This window comes from Vidua macroura, chromosome 6 (genome assembly GCF_024509145.1).
Source record: "Vidua macroura isolate BioBank_ID:100142 chromosome 6, ASM2450914v1, whole genome shotgun sequence".
In the NCBI taxonomy this organism is placed as follows: Eukaryota; Metazoa; Chordata; class Aves; order Passeriformes; family Viduidae; genus Vidua; species Vidua macroura.
The window spans coordinates 35232399-35251356 of record NC_071576.1 but is presented as its reverse complement, the minus strand read 5'-3'; the positions used below and the strand labels follow the sequence as shown (position 1 = coordinate 35251356).

Below are 18958 nucleotides of genomic sequence, written 5' to 3'. Positions count from 1 at the left end.
ATCAGGACTGCTCAGCTGAAATGTAATTTTGGGTGACAATATGTGAAAATTACCTTTATGCTATGTAATTAATATATTTCAAGGGCAGCTTCTTATAATTGACACATAGTGTTAATATCAAACCATGAGCGATTAGTGCTTTAGCACACAATCATAGAGTAAATTACAATTTCATGTCATTAATATTAGGTATTTTTTTTTTCTAATTAGTGAAATACAACTAGACTACATGACTTTTCACATGCCTGAGAAATCATATAGCCATATGCCTTGCTGAACTCATAATTACCTAATAGGAAAAATCTCTACCTGATCTGCTAGAATATTTAAACCAAACAGGTCATTATTAAGGTGACAGGACAGAAGGAAAAATCACTTACACTGAATTCAATTAATCTCCATTAATATTAAGTTGATATTTCACATCCATTACATAAATCTCTCTAAAATTGCACTGGGAAGAAATAGTTGTCTTCATGTTCTTTTTCTGCTTAATTATTACTTCATTAAACCAGGACTTGGACATGCCATGAAAGTTGTGTATACTGGAAGGCAACACACAGCCTATCATTAAGCTGATCCTGTTGACCAAGGTGAATTCACTAGCCAGTGGATCCCCAGGCCCTACCTGGGATATCCTCTGCTTTTCAGTGGTGTAGCTCAGTCCAAGCACTGCACAATTCACCTCTACTCCTCCTTCAGAAGTAAACCCACATAAATAGTGAAATAACTTTCCAAAGAGGAATGGATACAACACCCATCTGAATGGACCAAAGCCGGGAAGACTGGAGCTGAGATCAAAACTCCAACATCTTCACCAGTTCCTTTCTGGGAAACACTGGAGCTACACATGGCACATCACCACCATGTCCAGCAGGTCAAGACTCTGTAAGTATGTCCTCCACTGAGCCTGATGAGAAGGACATAAGGCCTACACACAGGGAGCCACGCCACAGTCAACAGTGACAGAGCAAAGGTCTGGCCCCACCCTGGACACCATGGCACTGCTCTTCTGCAGTGGAGGGCCAGAGAGGGAAGTCTGCTTTCAGTCAGTGAAGTATAGCTCCCAAAGCACCTAAAAATCCTTCAATCCTTTGTTTTGGACATCAAATTGTAACTGAAGTTACTCGGAAAATAGTTTCCTAGTAGAAGATCATCCCAGACCTTCTGCCCCTCCTTGCAAGTGGTGAGCATTGCAGTACTATCAACAATACTCAGTCTGTTGCCTTTTTTAAAGAACAAAGTATAAACACTTCCAGCAGCTGCACTTAATGTTCAAATTTTTGCCAAACAAATTCCTCTTTGTTTGTGGGAAAGCAGTTTTGCTCACACTGGGAGAATTCAAGGGCTCTAAAGGACCCCATTCCTCCTCTTTCTAAGGTACAAGCTCACAGGGAGCTCCATGCTGAAGCACAGGAGCTCAACACTTTTCTCACTCCACAACTGGCAGGATGAAGGATGGGCACACATCTAGGCCAGGGAACAAGCCAAGATTTTTTTGCCTCACTCTGACAGAAGAGGAAGAGAAGACTCAGTTCCAAGACACTCCCTTTTTCTTCTATTTAGGGAAACTGGGATCTTGATGAAGACTGGGACTTCCCATTTCTACTACTCTTACAGACATTTCTTAAAGGTGCAATGTCCTTCCATAACTAAGTGCTTCTCCTGTGGAAAACTTGCCTCAGAACATCCTACAGGTATGTCTACATTTCCACACAGTACTAGGGCAGGGAGCAAGCTCTGGGCTTCTGATCACCCACAGTGCTTAATTGCTAGTTTGCTCCCAGATCCTCTTTTGTAGAGCTCCAAACCTAAGCAGACACGAATTTGGGAACACAGTTCTCCACCATCAGCACTTCCTCTCAAGAGTCAGCATGGATCATCTTACACAAGGTTGGGGTTCCTACCTTTTATCCATATCTGCATCAGTCTCCCAATAGGTTCTGCAACACCATACAGCTTCCCAAAGTGACCCAAGTCCTTCAGTGCATAACCTCATCCTTCTGGGGGGCTGCAGGACAATCTCACTTTTTTTTAAACATTATACTTGAAAAGAAAACCATCCACAACAATCACTGTATCTTCAGGCCACAGAGGTACCAGCTAAGGGCCAGATGTCTGAGACCACTCTGGCCAAGAATATGCAGTATAAACACAGCCATCTTTCAGACCAAACTAGCTCTCAGACATGAGTCAATCCAAGTTACTTGGCTTCCTGCAGATACACACAAGTTTTAACTCAGCCCCTGAGTAATCTAATGTGTAGATGCCTGTAAGTACTCCTCACCAATCACTTGCTGTTCCCAATCATGTACATCAGTTAATTTTAAAAAAATATATATTAATGGTTTAGTGGTCTAAGCAGAATATTGTTAACCAGGGATCACAAAGGCCTCCATGGTCTTGAGCAATTTTCTCTCCGTGACACCTGTGGTAGTGCTCACGCTGTCACTGACAGACAACACTGAGGATGGACTATTCCAGTTGTTCCATTTGTGTGAGCCACTGGTGATCTGCTTCAGTCACCTGGCAGGTGATCAGACTGCTTCTTGATAAGCCATGGAAGTGGATTACTTTCCTCCCCTTTCCCCAGCTTGCCACACACTCCATTTTGATTTTATATATTTCTAAATCTGCACATATTCTTAGCTATTCTAGAATGCTAAAAATACTGTCTGGATCTGGATGTTACATCCAGGAAACATAGGGGTGGAAGTTAATATAAAGTAATTTTTGGCATTTAACTTTGTCTAGGTCCTGACTTCCCAAGATAACCAGAAGGAAAAATGGAATGGAGATGGATGGTAGTGAATATTGACATACAAATTGCTGGTTAACTAGGCAATTTTCCCCCTTTATGAAATCAATTGCTAAAATGGGCACACGCATACTAAATTTACTTTTAATGGACCAGAATTATGCTATACCAGGAAGAAACTGCTTCCAATACATCCACTCCTCTTCCAAAGAATTCAGAAAAAAAAATGCAGCATTCACCGGTAATCAATATCCCTTCCAATAAAATAATATTGCTGTGAGCGCAAGGCCTCTTGGAAAGGCTCTGAGCCAACATGCTGTTACCAAGGATAGCTACAAAGAATGTGACAGCAAGTATATGCTGAATATTTTACTAAAACAAGTGTCAATGCTATATAAATTTGGAAATGCAAAGAGATAGCTATAGCTCAACTTTGAACTTCATGTGAATTGGTGATCCCAAACTACAGCAGTAATTATTCAGCACTATAAGCCTGCAAGGAGCAGCAGTTACAAAGCTGAAGCTGTATTCTGTTGTTCTGCAACAATGCCAAATTATTGGCCAGAATCATTCCCTGTGGAAAATGGCTAACTGTACTGACAATACAGAGCTTGAGGGTAGACTTCTAATCCATTCTCCAATATAAACCTTCCACTGGATCAGTTAAGGTGTGCTAAGAGCATCCTGTTCTTTGAAGCTGGTCCATCAAATACACCATCTCTGAAAGTGCCTTGCCTTTATGTACCACAGGAAATATTAATTGTAAGTACAGTAAGCTACTTCTGGGGCATGGGCTGCACTTTGTATTTTACATTGTATCCAGTAAGCTGAAAACAACTGAAGAAAATTGATTCAAATATAAACCTGAATGAGAAGATGCACAAAATAATGAATGCTCTAATACAGACTGATAACAAAATACTAAAAGTAATAATAAAAAAAAACAACAACTAAACAAACAAAACATAGGCCCCAGTGCTTGTTAGATTCCAAATTCAGATTTACTCCATCTAAACTCCCTGTTCCCAACAGAGGTTGCTGAAATGAAGTTCCCTTCAAGCAATCTTATGCAAGTTCATAGAAGCAATTCAGCCCCACATTGATCAGCGACTGCATAATCTCATTTAAAATGCCCCAAAGTGCTGAGAGTTCTTGCCAGTTTTCATTCTCAAGATGATGGAAAATTGCAAGTACCCTTGCAATCAAATAAAATAGGAAATTTGCTACCCAAAAGAACAGGTGTCCTTGAAGATGTGGCACCATGAAATACCCTTGGTGCAAATGAACACAACTATCTCACCTACTTCAAGGACATGATGCCATATACTATGATTTCAGTGCCCTGCTGTTTATCATAACAGCACACAGCCTTTTCAGATGCAAATTACACACAAATCACTTCAGTAATTGCAATGTAAGAAGCACTTAAGCGACTCCTGAATTAGCTAGCTCAAGTCTGAACACCACATGTGCATCCACACAGTTCAGCAAAGCCTACAAATCCCAGTGCTGTGGTTCATTTAACCTGAACTTCACAATGCCATATCTAGACTGCTACAAATACCAATATACACTATAAATACTAATATACTTGACTACTGCAACTTTTGTAGTATAATATTCCTATTAAAGACAGTTAGTTTAATTGAACTAATACATGGCTCTGCCAGATTGCTCTTACACTGGTGAATGCAATCTAAAACTAGTTGCTCATCTGTGACACAAGCAAATAGTATTTTCTTTTACAAAATGATAAATTAAATCACAGTGAAATTAAGTGACTTCCCACATTCACAGAACAAATGACAAAGCAATAAATTGGACATCTAAACCCTGACTTTCAAACCATTACTTATCATTTGCTCAACACACATCCTCATAGCATGGTAGGCCTGTAGCGTGAGGATCTTTAACTACACCGTGAACCTTTCACTGCTGATGCCAGTGCCAGTGCCTAAGAGTGTGCCTCAGAGCACAGTGAAAAAGATTAAATATTGTCCTTTACCATCAGGATCATGTTTATAGTGTGTAACTGAAGATTCCTGCAAAAGTGCAGCACTAATTCTTGCTCACTGCTTCATGGTGCCCACCACCCCTGTGCAGGCAAAGGGCAGTACCTGTGCTGCTGAGTCTAGGAACACACAGCTGTTTCCAGCACGACAATGCACAGCTCCTCGGATGTCAGAGTGTCAGAATCTTATTGCTCACTGAAATTTTGATCTTCTTCTCTTTTCTTCTCTCCACATTCTTTACCACCCGCTGCAGAGATGTTAAAAAATAGTATGAGATCTGATGCAACATAAGTGGGTAGCAGCAGTCTCTCTTGACTCCACAATCTTTCTAGAGCTTGACAACCAACAAGAAAAACACTCTTTCTCCTCTTCATAGACAGAGCACAACAACATAAATTATCTCATTCCTCAGTCACCACAATATGCTGGAAACACTAACTGAAATCATGAAAATGCCTTTTCATGGTAAAACTTATATTGAGTAAGAAAACACTGTGGATACACTAACTAATAACATCCAGTATAAACTTTAAATGTCACTATATTATTGAGGGAAAGTTGCAATCAAACCATTTAGAATTCTCCATGATACATCTATTATTATTTTTTCAAAGATATAAAGATACACCAAATTTTTCAAAGTACGCTAGCCACTTCTAAACCACCACCAAAATGCAAGCATTACTTTCAGAGTCACCAGACAGAAAGTTAAAAGAATGGGAAGTTAAAGAATGGAGACATAAATTGCAGGAAAAAAATAGCTTTAGAGATGTAGGAACATAATAATTCAGTTCAGAATACAAAGACTTGCAACTACATGTAAGTGCTCAAAGATGCAAAGAGGAAATTTGTAGCCTGAAGAAGTCAGATGTGTAACTCCACAGGAACAAAGTGACCAGATGCTTCTGAAAAAAACCACCATCACCACCTACAGTTTCTGAAATGTGCTTGGCCAGCACAGCTCTGGTCAGCTTGTCTCATGCAGACTAAACTGCAAATGAAAAGGGTTAAATGTACTATTACACTTTCAGTAATAGCACAGGGCCACCATGCTGCTTGGTAACTTCACAAGGCAGTTCAAATTCTGACGTGAAAAAACACCCTTCCGAATCATCTACATCATTTTCTTATTGTACCCAGGTTTTCTTTGTAATTATAATGCCATGGTGTGACTTGACATATGTGATATGTTGAAAAGTGTATCAGGAGGAAACAGGAGCACTTCAGTTCTGACAATTAAGTGCAATATTTGTTACCTGAAATAGCCCAGGGCTGCTCAGTGAAGGGGACCTGTTTGTTCTTACAATATCTCCTCTAGAGAGCCAAGGTGTCCTTCCAGAAACTGAAGCTCCAGGTAATGAGCACAAACAACAAAATAACCCATCATAAGGGCAAAACCGTACTCTTGTAACATTGAGCATGGGAAGAGCAGTTTGCCCTTGTTCTGCTGCCACTGTACAACTGTAGTGTTTAATTTAGATATCAAAGGTATACCCAGCCAAAGCCCCTGCATTAATTACCCCTCGTTCTTGAAAAGCTGAAGACTCATATCATTACTGAGGAAAGAAAAAAATCATCACCCCACAACACTCTTGTATTTCTGTTAGGAAGCCTGAGCCACGGCACTGCAAGATCCTGAAGTTTCACCACAGACTAACATAGCATCCCAACGCACCATGTTAAAACGACACATTGCAGCTATTTTCTCTTCCTGCTACTCCACATCTATTAGCTTCTTCTCTTCCCTGCCATCTGTTAGTTTGCTGCAGTCTGCTGGGACAGGACTGCCCTCTTCTTTTTTCCCCTTCTTGCCTGCTTGAATGAACGACAACAAAGCCTAGCATTTCCTGTCCATACATTCAGCTTTCCTCAGCTGCCTCAGAAGCGTTACCAAATGCAGAGTTACTGCCAGGAACGAAAAGTGTTCTGCTCACCTCTGTCATACCAGTGTGCTCACCAGAATTACATGCTAGACACTGAAACACCTTGTAAGTGGTTGGCAAGGAGGTAACGGCTGCTTTAAGAGGACACACCTTCTCGTCTTATCTGTGGGCATCATTGATTAAAACAGGTATCTGTACTACCTGCACCATAGGAACTGTCAGAGAGAAACCAAGGTAAGCAGCATTGACAATTACTCTGTGCAGCAACCTGCTGCAACTTTTCTTAGAAGGGGAGGGTAGCAAGGAAAAAAAAACCCAGAAAAATCACGTGAACAGTAATCTTCTATTACCATAAACCTCAGTATAAGATATGTAGCAAATCACTGGTTTTCCCTCTAATACAGTTCAGAATGGAAAAAAGAAGGCCTATCTAATCCATCACACTTGTAGCCAGTTAGGAAGGAAATTGGAATGGTTGTCATCAATTGTTCTATCAGTCAGGTTATTAGAAAAAGGAACAGCTCATCTAAAAATAAAGTCAATATTGGCTTAGTCGAAACAGCTTCTTCAGCATTTCACACACACGTTCAAGCAATGAACACTATTATTCTGTGTTTGTAACAATATGCCCCCAAGCCAATAACTGCTCTTCAACATCTGACCTCTTTTTAAAGCAGATTTACAAGGAAGTAGTCAAAGTGCTCCAAATCAGCTGGTGAGAAAGTATTATAGATCATAACCCCACAGTAAACAATTGCTAAACCTTCTGGTCTGCAAGATTAGAATAACTCTGGCATTACAAAAAAAAAAAAAAAAAAAAAAAAAAGGAAACTTACTATATCAAATATACTTCTACTCAAAAATAAAAATAAATCCCACACTAATAGCTTACAAGCTATTAGTGCTTCCTCCAGAAACAAAGAGGAAAATTAGCTTTCTTTCAGGTGGGAAACCACTAATATCTGCTGCAAGACACCAATACAAAGGTGAGTTTTACAGTATGAATTTATTGATCAAAGACAGATTTTCCTGCTTTCCAATCCCTATACACTGGCAGTCAGCAAATAAAATTCAATCAAAAGCAAATTGTGCATATCTTTGATTTCAGGGAAGCATCACGTAGCACACAGGCTACAACTGGGACGCAGTTCTGCCAAGTCCCTTACAGGTCAGCTGGAGGAAGCCCCGACTTACCTAGGCCACCCCAACGAGGGCAGCACCGGTGCAGACGGGACGCCAAGCTCAGAGCCACAGCCGTAATCAGCTCCTCGGAGCAGCAGCCCCGGCTGCTATTACGTCTGCAGCGTACAAGCGGCAGCGTGCCGTTATTTATACAAAAATCAGCATCTTCCTCAGGGGAAAAAAAAAAAAAAATAACAAAAAAAACCCACCAAAAAAAAAACCCCAAAACAAAACAAAACAAAAACCCACTTGAAGCTTCTTACTGGCCCTGCAACACACTCCTATACTTATGCCATCACATCTAGTGACTAAGAAGATGCTTTCAGTGTCACAGGAGATTAAGATTTCGGGAGGAGAGTGCCTGGCAGCTGTACTCTCACACACCAATCTGTCTTCACGCAAACGCACTTTGTCGGCGGATGGAAGTGTATTATTGCAATACACTACCAAAGCGAAACAATTTCCAAGTTTTCCCACAGGGCACCAGCTCCCCCTTCAAGCTGTACCCCAGCGCATGCTCCTCCTCGTCCTTCCCCAAAAAGACTTGCGGTTTCTGGGCAGCACAACTTGTCCTGTGTCCCCACCGAACTCCGGTTCCGCGTGCTCTGCCCTCATACCTGCCGGGACACCGCGTCCCCTGAGCCGCGCCCCGCGGGGCGTGGGCACCCCCGCACCGGCCGGACAGCGCCCATGCACCTCCTGCGCCCTGCGCCGGGACCCGAGGCCGGGTCCTCTTCCTCCGGACCCCGCGGGAGGGCGAACCGCAGCCGCGGTGCTCTCGGGGGTCCGCACGGCCCGGGCAGGGCACGGCCCCGCCCCGGCCGGGCACCACAGACACAGACACACACGCAGAGCACACGCCTTGCACCTGTCCACTACTACCGACCGGGAGCGAACTCCCACCCCGGGGGCTCGGGGATCCCACTGCCAGGGCGCAGCCGAGTGACAACCACTCGCTACATAGATGTGGATAGGCAGGAAAAAGACGGCGAGAGAGAGCAGCCCACTTCCATTACCTTAGCAATCGCGTCGCCGCCGTCCCGACGCCCCTTCGCCTCTCCTCAGAGACGGGGAAGCGCCCGCAGCATGGCGTGAGCCTGCGGGCGGGGCCGGCGGTCAGCCCGGGGCTCCTCTGTGCGCCTCTTCCAAAAACCTCCCGTTCTCCTCAGCGCCCCTCAGGCTGCGGCGAGGACGGCGGCCGGGGTGAATCTGCCGCGACCAGAGCACCGCGGGCACACTGCACCGCACCGCGCCCCGCCCGGCCCGGCCCCTGCCGCCCCACGACCCTCCGCCGAGCCCGCGCCGGGCGGGCGGACTGGGGCGGGGACGGCCCCAGCCCCGGCCCCGCCGCCGCAGCGCCCGCTGCGGGCGGCCCAGGCGCGCCGCCCACGCCCGGCCCCGCCGCCGATTTCCCCCGGTGCCGAGCCGGCTGCCCTTTGGCGGTGACGCGGGGGAACTTCAGCTCCCATGTCCCGCCACCCCGGCCGCTGCCGGGGCTCTCGGCGCAGCCCCGAAGAAAGGCGTGGAGCCGAAGGCAAGCCTTGTATCTCTCTTGCAATCTTGTTTATGTGTTGAGCCGCACAATTAAAGCGTTTGGCAGAAGTTCTCCATCTGAAACCGGGAAAGGCTCATCTCTTGGTCACCTTCCTCCAACAGCCAGGATTGCCTAAATAACACCTGGGCTCTGCACACCATCATGGATCTTAACAGGCACCACAACTCTAACAAAAAAGCTTGGAGACCCAGCTCTTTTACACAGACCTGTCCCATGGTCAAAAGACATTGCTGTTGGCTAGGATGAGTTTCCACACATCAACTTTGTGGGCAAAGTAGTTCGCATACCTCTTAGGGCTATTATCCACCGATTTCTCTATTGGATGAGATTTTTATTCCTTTTTCTCCAGATGGCAAGTTAAGCCCACCTTGCCCCAAACTGACCCTCAGGTCTATGAGCCCTGTGCTGGGATGCACTGGGGCAGACCATTGACAGGAGACAGCCATGCCCATTTCCCTGCCAAAGTTTGTGAATTTCCAAGGTTTGCTTCCCACACACCAGACTCATTATTGCTGTTGATACTCTTCACAATGAGGCTGCCAACTGCATAGAGGAAAGGCTCCTTTATCCAGCCATGTAGCCCGCCTTAAAAGCCCTTGCGTGGTGTCTGTGCTCTCTCCATTTCCTAACATCCTGGATCTTACCAAAACCAGGCTTATATTTCTTGAGCCTGCTGATTGACACCAGAAGCTATGATGTGCAGGGCTGTCCCATTATTTTATGGCTGTAGTCTGCCCAGCACAATTTCTGATGATGTCTGGTACACTAAACTGCTGCATTTTATATTAAAATATAAAATTCAAATATTAAATTAATAAGAAAAAATATTTCTGGTTCAACTGTGCATCCCTTCAATTTTTACTGGATCCATATGTCCATCTTTACTGTTACTGGCTACTCCTTCCTTAGTCTTGCAAATGCCAGTTTCTAGCTTGCAGAGTTTACGTGCTTCTTTAAAAAGGTCCTTCATTAACACAGACTATACATTTATTTCCCTGTCACACTCAAAGTTGCATCTTAGTGGCAAAATTCTGCAGTTATGCCTCACACAAGCTCATTGACCCTTACTAGACTTTACAGGGTGTTGATTCAATTGATTTGTTTCAGATTTCAGCTGTGGGCATTTAAAAGCTTCTGTGGCAGGTTAAAACATTTTTAACTTGGTTGTTTTGTTCAAAGAAAATGCACCTCTCAAACATCACAGCATATTTTTGGGATACTTTTTCAAAATAAAATTAATTTTAAAAATATTTCCCTTTATATAATTTGAATTTAAACTAACTTTCATTCCCTTTGGATTAAACTAAGCATATATTATTTGCTATACAAAGCTGTCTGGCAAAGGGAGGAAAGAGAGAATGGCAACCTGTGAAATAAAGATTTGGTTTTTTTAGAGATTTTCTCAGCAAAGCACTTTAAATCACTAGTTATATTGAGTTATGCTGGGGTATGACTACATGTAATATCAATGATGAAATATTTCAGTGTCTTATATCAGGTCTGTTCAGGCAAAACTGTTTCAAGACTACTCTACACAGTCTTTGTTCTCACAGCTCCCTCAAAGGAGTGTGCATGCAATAGCCAACAAATCTAAGTGCTTCAATATATCAGGTTAACTCAGACTAAAAGGCAAGTTCTATAGAAATGTTGCTTTCAAAGTAGAAGATAGAAAATATTTCACATGTGTATTAATATTATAATTCAAAGAAATGACCAATATGTTTTCTGGAAGTATATACAGCCTGAGTATTACCATACTACAGCAGCCCATGATGTTGAGAAAGGAAGCTGAATGGAAACATTAAAGCAAAAGTGACCTCTATGCTTATTTTAATCATGCTCAGCAGAAGAAATTGTAAACAAAAAGTACAAATGAAAGGAAAGGCAAATAATAAATAAATACCATTTAAACGGTATTTCAGGTTTGGATAATATTCCATGCCCTATTTCTCTGTTTTATACTATAAATAAATGAATCTTTGCGTAGTGGCTTCTCTCAAATAACAATGATTCTATGGTCCCTTGAAGTAATAAATGGTATGAAGAATAATGGCATAGCAACATTTTTTACTTTCATGCATTAACTACTAAAATAAATGATACATAATTAAAACCTGATAAAACCAAGGCAGCTTTGTATTTACATTGATCCTTATACTGAAAACAATGTAGTCAGACTTGGTTCATCACAGCAACTGTTTCTTAGTTTAGCCTCTTTCCCAGCGGGAGAGTCCAGCAGTTTGATGAGTATGATTAGAGATGCAGAAACAGTTCCATTTAGATCAGTGGGACATCTCAAGTTGATGTAGAACTACACACGTACAGCAATGTTTGCAGAAAAAGACCTTGCATCTGAAACACAGCTATGCTTAGTAAGCACTGGAGAAGAATGCATGGGGAGGGACTGCCCATGCATTTTTCTGGCCAGTAGTGCAGAGTTTTATTGTTCCCTTTCCTCTGTATCATATGAAGAGATCTAAAAGCCAGAAGAGAACACCATGGTCCACACCAGGCATGGAACACCACCTATTCTTAATGATACATCATTAAAGCTGAAGAACCTGAGCTAGAATTTTCATTTTCACTAACATTTCCTATTGAAAATATTTGGTCAGCTTTTCTTTATCAGAGACTGATTTCAGTGACAAAAACACACATTTTATAAAATTATTATATCTTCTATTGAAGACTGCACTGGTAGAAAACTTCCCTCATGCCTAGTAATGCTCTCCCAAAGCTGTACTATCCTCACTGCTGTAAAGAGGTCCTTTTATCAGCTTCAGAACATACAACTTTGAACCCCTGCATATCGTGGCTGACACTAGAGTTACACATGCTCACAGGGCTTCTGCTAACTCTTACAGCTCAACAGTGGGAGTCTCCAGGGTATTCCAACAGCTTCTTTACATGGCAAAGAGTCACAGCACAGCATGTTCCTCTGTGATCATCTGAAAAAAGGAGGAGTAGATATCGCTAACTTTCTGCCAGTAGCATCCTCCTCTCCTGGTGCTTGAAAAGCTCAGAAAGGCAGACGCTGCTGCAGCTGCAGTGGTTGCAGTGCTCTGAGGTAGGGCCAGTGTTTTCCTTTCAGTTTGCAAACCAACAGCATTGTTGATCGAATGAATAAGTGTTACCCCATAGCACTTACTTCATAAATATTCAATAGCTGTTAATTACAAGAAAAAATGGAGCTGCTGGCTGGAGGTGAGTGCTGAAACATCACTAAAGCAGTGCTTTTTCTCATGAAGGCAATAAAGAGGAGTAAGTGTCTCTCTCTGGCAGAGGGCATGAAAAAAGTAAAGAGGTTTTCAGAGTTGTTCAAGGCAGGTTCTATTTTTCAAAAAATGTTTAATTTAACAGTGACCTAGTTTTACAACTGCTTTCAGTGTCTTGGCTTTTCTTATCTCCTGTGTCTTAGCCTACATCATTAGAAGAGCAGAGCAATAGGCTTTACAGATTTTGTTAAACTAAATAAGGCCTTGCTGGGTGGATTAATTCTTCTCTCCTATTTTGTTTCAGGCAGTCATTATGTTACAGTTTCTTTGTAGTTTTAAAGAGGTTTTAGCACATCTTTTATGGCACCTATTACACATTTTTTTAAAATGTCAGCTGAAATCTCTTATTGCAAAGCTCTTATGTTACATTTTTGAGTATCAGACTGCAGAGGCACTCTTGAATTCCTCAGCCTTTTTACAAAAGGATCCTTTGTTTTGTAAACATTAAATTAACTGTATGAAATTGATGGCTAGCTTGACTAGCAAATTTGGACATTTAAAGGCAGTACAGACTCATTCTAGCTTTCAGTAGGAGCAAGTTGTGGGGTGCCATTAATTTTACTTACCTTACTTCACCTACCAGAAGAAAAAAAGTTATTCTGCATCCTGCCATTGTGACCAATAAACAGCAGGTCAAGTGATGCTTGCTCCCTTTTTCACTGTGATCTACATTTGATGCTCTCTGATACTGTTTCATGGTACCCCTCTGTGATTCCTAGGTTGCCTTTACAGAAGTGTGCTTTAAAAACCCCTAAATCTCTATTGTGTGAGCTGTGTTCCATATGGATTCAGCAGAAAAAGGGAGCAATTAGAAAAATGATACTTCAGCCATGCAGCACCAAAACACACTAAGTCTGCTGAAAGACATCTCTTCCTTCCACCTCCATCTCAGAGATTCTCAGGAAATTTCATCCTTCGAGAGTCAAGTGTGAGGAGCCTTGCTGTGGTTGAGTCCCTCCTGCATACCCTTCAAGGAAGGAAACAGCGTAGGAGATATGCCACATCTGCCAGGTTTATACAAGTGTGAGTGCTTTCTCTACAGGGAAAATTTTCCTGTGGGGATCTCAGCCCACAGAGGTTTCCATTGATCCATGTTAACATGTTTCACAGAAATTGAATATGTCAGACTTAAAAATGCAAGTAATGTATACTGGCAGTTTCAGAGCCGTGACCTAAACAGTGTCAAGCCCAATGTATACTTCTACACCTACATGATTATGCAAGCTAAAAGAACAAAGACAACTTAATAGGAACTATTCAGAGGCAGCGTGTATTGGCCTTGTTGAGCTTCACTTAATTCCACCCTTTGTGCAAAGGGATTTCAGTTGCCTTTGCAAACATGAAATTTGTGCCAGCTCTAATGCTTTTTAAATTTTGCTTGACTTACAACAAAATTCTTGGTGACTTGTTATCACTGGGGGAAAAAGCCATGGTGGTGAATTTCAGGCATGGAAGGACTTGAATCCCGCATCTAGGAAAATCACATAACCAAAAGTATTGAGAATTATTTTTTTTTTCAATAAAGCTAAAGACATCAGAAGAGCATTAGTAGCAGCTCTTCTGTTCATTTTTATCAATAAATAACACTGTAGGAAAGTAAAATTCAGAGTCTTTGTAAATCTACCTAGGAAAGTCTGGAAGACCCTGTTTGCTGAAAGTATTGAGAAGAGATTTGTGTAAGAAGCTTTGCTTCACTTTGTTTTACCTGGAAGCCCAAAATGGACAAAAAGCAATACAACTAATCCAAAGAGGAGGGGCTCCATTCCCTCAATATCCAGGTTCTTGCTCAAACATAACAGAGGCATGCTTTTCTCTTCTGCCTTGGCAATCTCATATCTGAGCAAGTCAGAGCACTGGCTGAGTGAGGAAATTAGCATGCGTTAAAGAGAGGACTGTAGGGAGTATTTTAGATTCTCCTATAACATCTATAAATTGCTAAGATCTCCACATCTTCTTTTAGTTCGTCAGGAGATCAGTTTTTTATATCTATCAGTGTATATTCTTTTCTGTCCTTGAGTCAAGAATAGCCTTCTGCCTGCACTCCATCTGAACTTGTAAAGTTTTCCTGAAAATGGTAGAGCCTCAACTTCTCCCATGTCAGGTAGCCAAATATTATGAAAATGCATGGCACTAAGTGGCAGAAATGTGTGAATGAATTCCCACAGAATTCAGGTTTTCTCCAGCTGGTCTTTATCTGCTGGTCTAGAAATGCTGCAGAAGTAGTACTTACTTTGAGTACATCATAACATTCTTGACTTTTTTTTCTTCTGTGATATTGCAGAAGTTTCCTTTGGACTTTTTTTTTCTGTTTGAAATGCAGTTTATGATTGATTAATTACATAAGCTGTGATGGGAACTGCTGCGCAGTGGGAATGAGGAACCTGAAGTGTAGAAGGAGGCATGAAAAATGTTTAAAAAAAAACTTAAATCCAGAAAGATGCAGTATGTGCCTTTCATAGCCCTGATCATATTGTTTATATGCTCTATCCCTCTCTCACCAGCATTTATCTGGTGAGAGTGAGCATTTATCTTAGGCATTTTTCACAGCAGAAACTATATTATCTTGTGGTTTTGAAAAAGCATTTACCATATGGAAGAAACTGCAATCACCATGAACCATGTTTCTTTTCTGTACTTGGATGATTTATAGTTTCTTTTCTGTACTTGGATGATTTATAGTACCCACCAACACAGTTCAAATATTGAAACACATGTCTCTGTGTTTCTGTATCTATCTATATATGTTCACTTTATGTACACAGACATTTTTATACATAAAATCTTTTCTCTAATAGTTACAAAAAATGTGCCAGGTGTTGATGATTTATCTAAATTGGATGGTACCACTTCTCCCTCTTTGGCTAATTTATGTAGCTAAACATCACACTGCATGTTCTGGTTTTGGCAGGGAAGTTTGACATGCTTTTGGTGAATATTCAGTTACTTTATTTTGTTTATTATTAATTTTTTCCTAATAACATCAGTTAAACCTGAGCAGTCAAATATTTCTATATTTTGCATAAGAAAAGTCCTTAAACTCACCTTCAAATTCAAGTGACAATTAGCATTTCTTCATTATATTTGCTTCTACTAGCTTGTCTACTGCTGAGAAGGTACTGCACAGGGAAGAGATCTGACTGAGTTGGGGTCAGCTGTACAGCATTCACTAAAATGAATGGGTGGTAGAAGGGCTCAAAAACAGATATTAGCCTAGGAAACCTGGGTTTTCTAGGCTAACAGTAGGGACAGTGGGAAAAGACACTCAGAGATTCATAGCTGGAGCATAACCTCAGATGCTCATAGCTATGACAAGAAGAATCTTTGTTTCTCTCTGCTGGGCATAAGAAGAACATAAGAGGGTTTGTCTCATTGGAGTGCTGTCATCCTTTCCCACATTTGTGACTCTCCCTTCCCTACAAAGCCAGAAACCCAGATGCCAGTTTTGCAGATCTCAGCAGTGTGAAATATGAGATGGATCCCAGGGCTCAGTTCCGGTCTCATCTTCCCCCTCTCCAGCCAGAACAACTCCACCAGCAGCTCTCTGCTTGAAATGCAGTCCTTACTTCAATGCTCAGCCTGTTAAGCTATGACATTAAAGAGACTGATACAACCCAGTTCAATTCTATGAAAATCTGCCCAAATTTTAACAAGTTATAAATTCTGAAATTTTTGACTTGTTCCTACTTACATTCTTAAAGACTGAAGGCTAAATTCATCAGAAGCTGATTGCAGTGATGCACATTCAGAATAGTATAGTTAATTTTAACTAAATGTGTAAATTATTCAGTAGAAGGTGGGGGTCTGCTTCTTATAAATTTTTAGCCTAGGTGGGGACTGAAAATCACTGAGTCTGTCTCACTGCTCAGTGTAGGCTCAACTACACCTAAATTTACAAGTTCTTACAGACATTCAGGGCTGGAGATGCCATATTTATTCTACTATTTAGTGAAATATTATCTGTACAAGGTTTCATCCTAATATTGAAGATGAATCTCACGTTAAAAGAGGAGTCCTTTATTTCTTGTCCTCCATTATAAATGTAGAAAGCAGATTACCACTGTTTTCTTAGGAGCAGAATTTCACATTTTAAAGTCTTTTACCCATTTTTCTGTGTCAGATTAGACACTATAACTTTTCTTTCCTTACAGCTTGTTTTTTCAATGCCTTGCCATTCTGATCACTGTCCTCTGGGCTGCCTCCAGCTGCTTCACATTTTTGTTGTGTCTACAAGTGTACACACCACTTTTGCTGATGCCTCACCAGTGCTGAGCAGAGCACTCTGCACCTGCAAAGACAGCCCAGGGCAGCATCCTCCTGTTTTGCGCTAGCCCAGAATTATTTCATTCTGTTCAATTTGTGTTCTAGGAAGTCTGCTATATATTTTCCCACAGAATTGCTTTGAGAAGAGTTCCTTGCTGTCCTGTGTTTCTGCAATTTCTTGTTCCTGTCTAAATGTAGCTCTTATTCATCCTGAATCCAACCCACACTTTTCAGATCATACCAGCAATTTACCAAGATCACTGTATTTTAATCATCTCCTCTACAATACTTGCAGTCTCTTGCTGCTTGAAATTATCTGCAAATTTAATAATGATTCTTTTTGTGTCATCATCCAACCCATTAATGAGTACTATGAGACCTATAGCAATCTTCTGTGGAGCTTCATGGAACCCATCCTTACATTTTGACAATGAAGTATCTGTAACTGCTGTTTGAGCATAGTCTGCTAATGCAACTCAGCACATATTTTCAGTACAAATATTTACAAGTTCACAATTTACCTTCTGCAAAATTGTTGTTTAAAACTCAGTCTTTCTTCTTAGTTTTTAAAAAATATTTTTTCCAGGAAATTCTTCTATAAAAATATTAACAGAACTCCAGCTTTGAAGGAGACTGAGCAGAGGTGAAGAGATTTCATGTTTCATTCAAATACATAATTGTGGGAAATATCCTGAGAGGCAGTTTCATTAGTATTCACAGAACACTAATAACTCTGTATCTAACAATAATAATAACTCAGTATCTAACAGTATCAGTGTACTAATAACTCAGTATCTAACTCTGTTAGATACTGCCTGTCTCTGTCTCTCATTGCCCTCCCTCCCAAAAGCCTTTTAGTTCAGCAACTGATGGCAATATCATATGGGAAAGTGTAAGTATTGAAAGATGAAGAAAGAAAGTCCTTAGTACTCCATTGAGTCATCTCGCTTTGAGTTAAATATTTGTATTTGCAGTGACTTAGAGATCTTATGCTAAGTCTTGCTCCCTTAAATCACATGTTCAAGAAAATAATGTCCTTCATAACAGGTAGAACATATTTAGAAAAGGCTCACAGATCAGTTTATGTGGTTGTGAGCTACAATTTACTGACACAAGCTAAAAACCCAGCTCTATTCACCCTGTTATAATCAGCTGATCCTCCTCAACCTTTCAGAATACAAAAGAAAATATCTCTCCTCCTAGATGCTCAACTATTCAGTTTTTGGAAAGATCAGGAAAACCCAGAAGTATTTCTATTGTCTCTATCTCTTGAGCAGGCCAAGTCTTTTGCATGTCTGATCAGTTGACTTTCCAAACTGCATAGTTCAAGTACAGTACCACGAATCAAAAGTCTAGCAACTACATTTGGAGATATAGCATAGCTGGGAGGTCACTTGTCACATTGAAATGACAGCCAAGCTTCTCTTCTTTAATAGGTCTCATGGGTTTTTTTGCTTTGTAACCCTGAAAGTGCTCAATGAACATGAAATCCTGTCCACGCCTACAAGCAGCTGTGTGTTTACTCAGTACTACCACCGTGGATGTAGCCTCCAACAATCAGTCCAACTCACCAGTCCACCAAGGTGAGGAGCACAGGTTCAGTGTACACCTTATCTAACACAGGTATCTGCCACCAAAATGCCCTTTTCACCCAAGGCTTGGCCATACACATTCCCTGCACTTCCATTACATGACCTAGTGGCCACACAGCTACAGGACAGGTCCATTTGGCTGGCAGTTCCAAAGGTAACAAATAAAGATGACTGCAGCTGAAATAGGGGACCAAGACTGCATTTGAAACAGGCTACTAGGTTTTAGCTCATCCAGATGCAACTCAAAAATCGACCTCTGCCTTCAATCTACATATTTATCTCCTTCCTACCCCCTCTAGCCTCTATGCATATGCCCACATGTTTTAAGTCTTATTTTTAAAATTATATTCAGCAGTTCTCATTTTTAATCTACAGTTTAAAAATCTATGCTCCATGACAAAACTAAACCTTGGTTCTACACTGTCTTCTCTGGCAATGCGT

The 18958-nt window shown here is 41.3% G+C and overlaps 1 protein-coding gene across 3 annotated transcripts in view; it reads right to left on the bottom strand.

Moving 5' to 3' along the window:
- Positions 1 to 9043, bottom strand: part of RGS6 (regulator of G protein signaling 6) — a 258147-nt gene extending 249104 nt beyond the window's left edge. For 2 of the 3 annotated variants that reach the window (XM_053980328.1, XM_053980330.1), the window contains exon 1: positions 8852 to 9043. The gene's annotated coding sequence lies outside the window, so the exon portion shown is untranslated. Of the gene's footprint in view, positions 1 to 7847; positions 7922 to 8851 lie in introns of those variants that run through there. The other variant, XM_053980329.1, reaches the window with a different exon arrangement.
- Positions 9044 to 18958: the final 9915 nt, after the last annotated feature.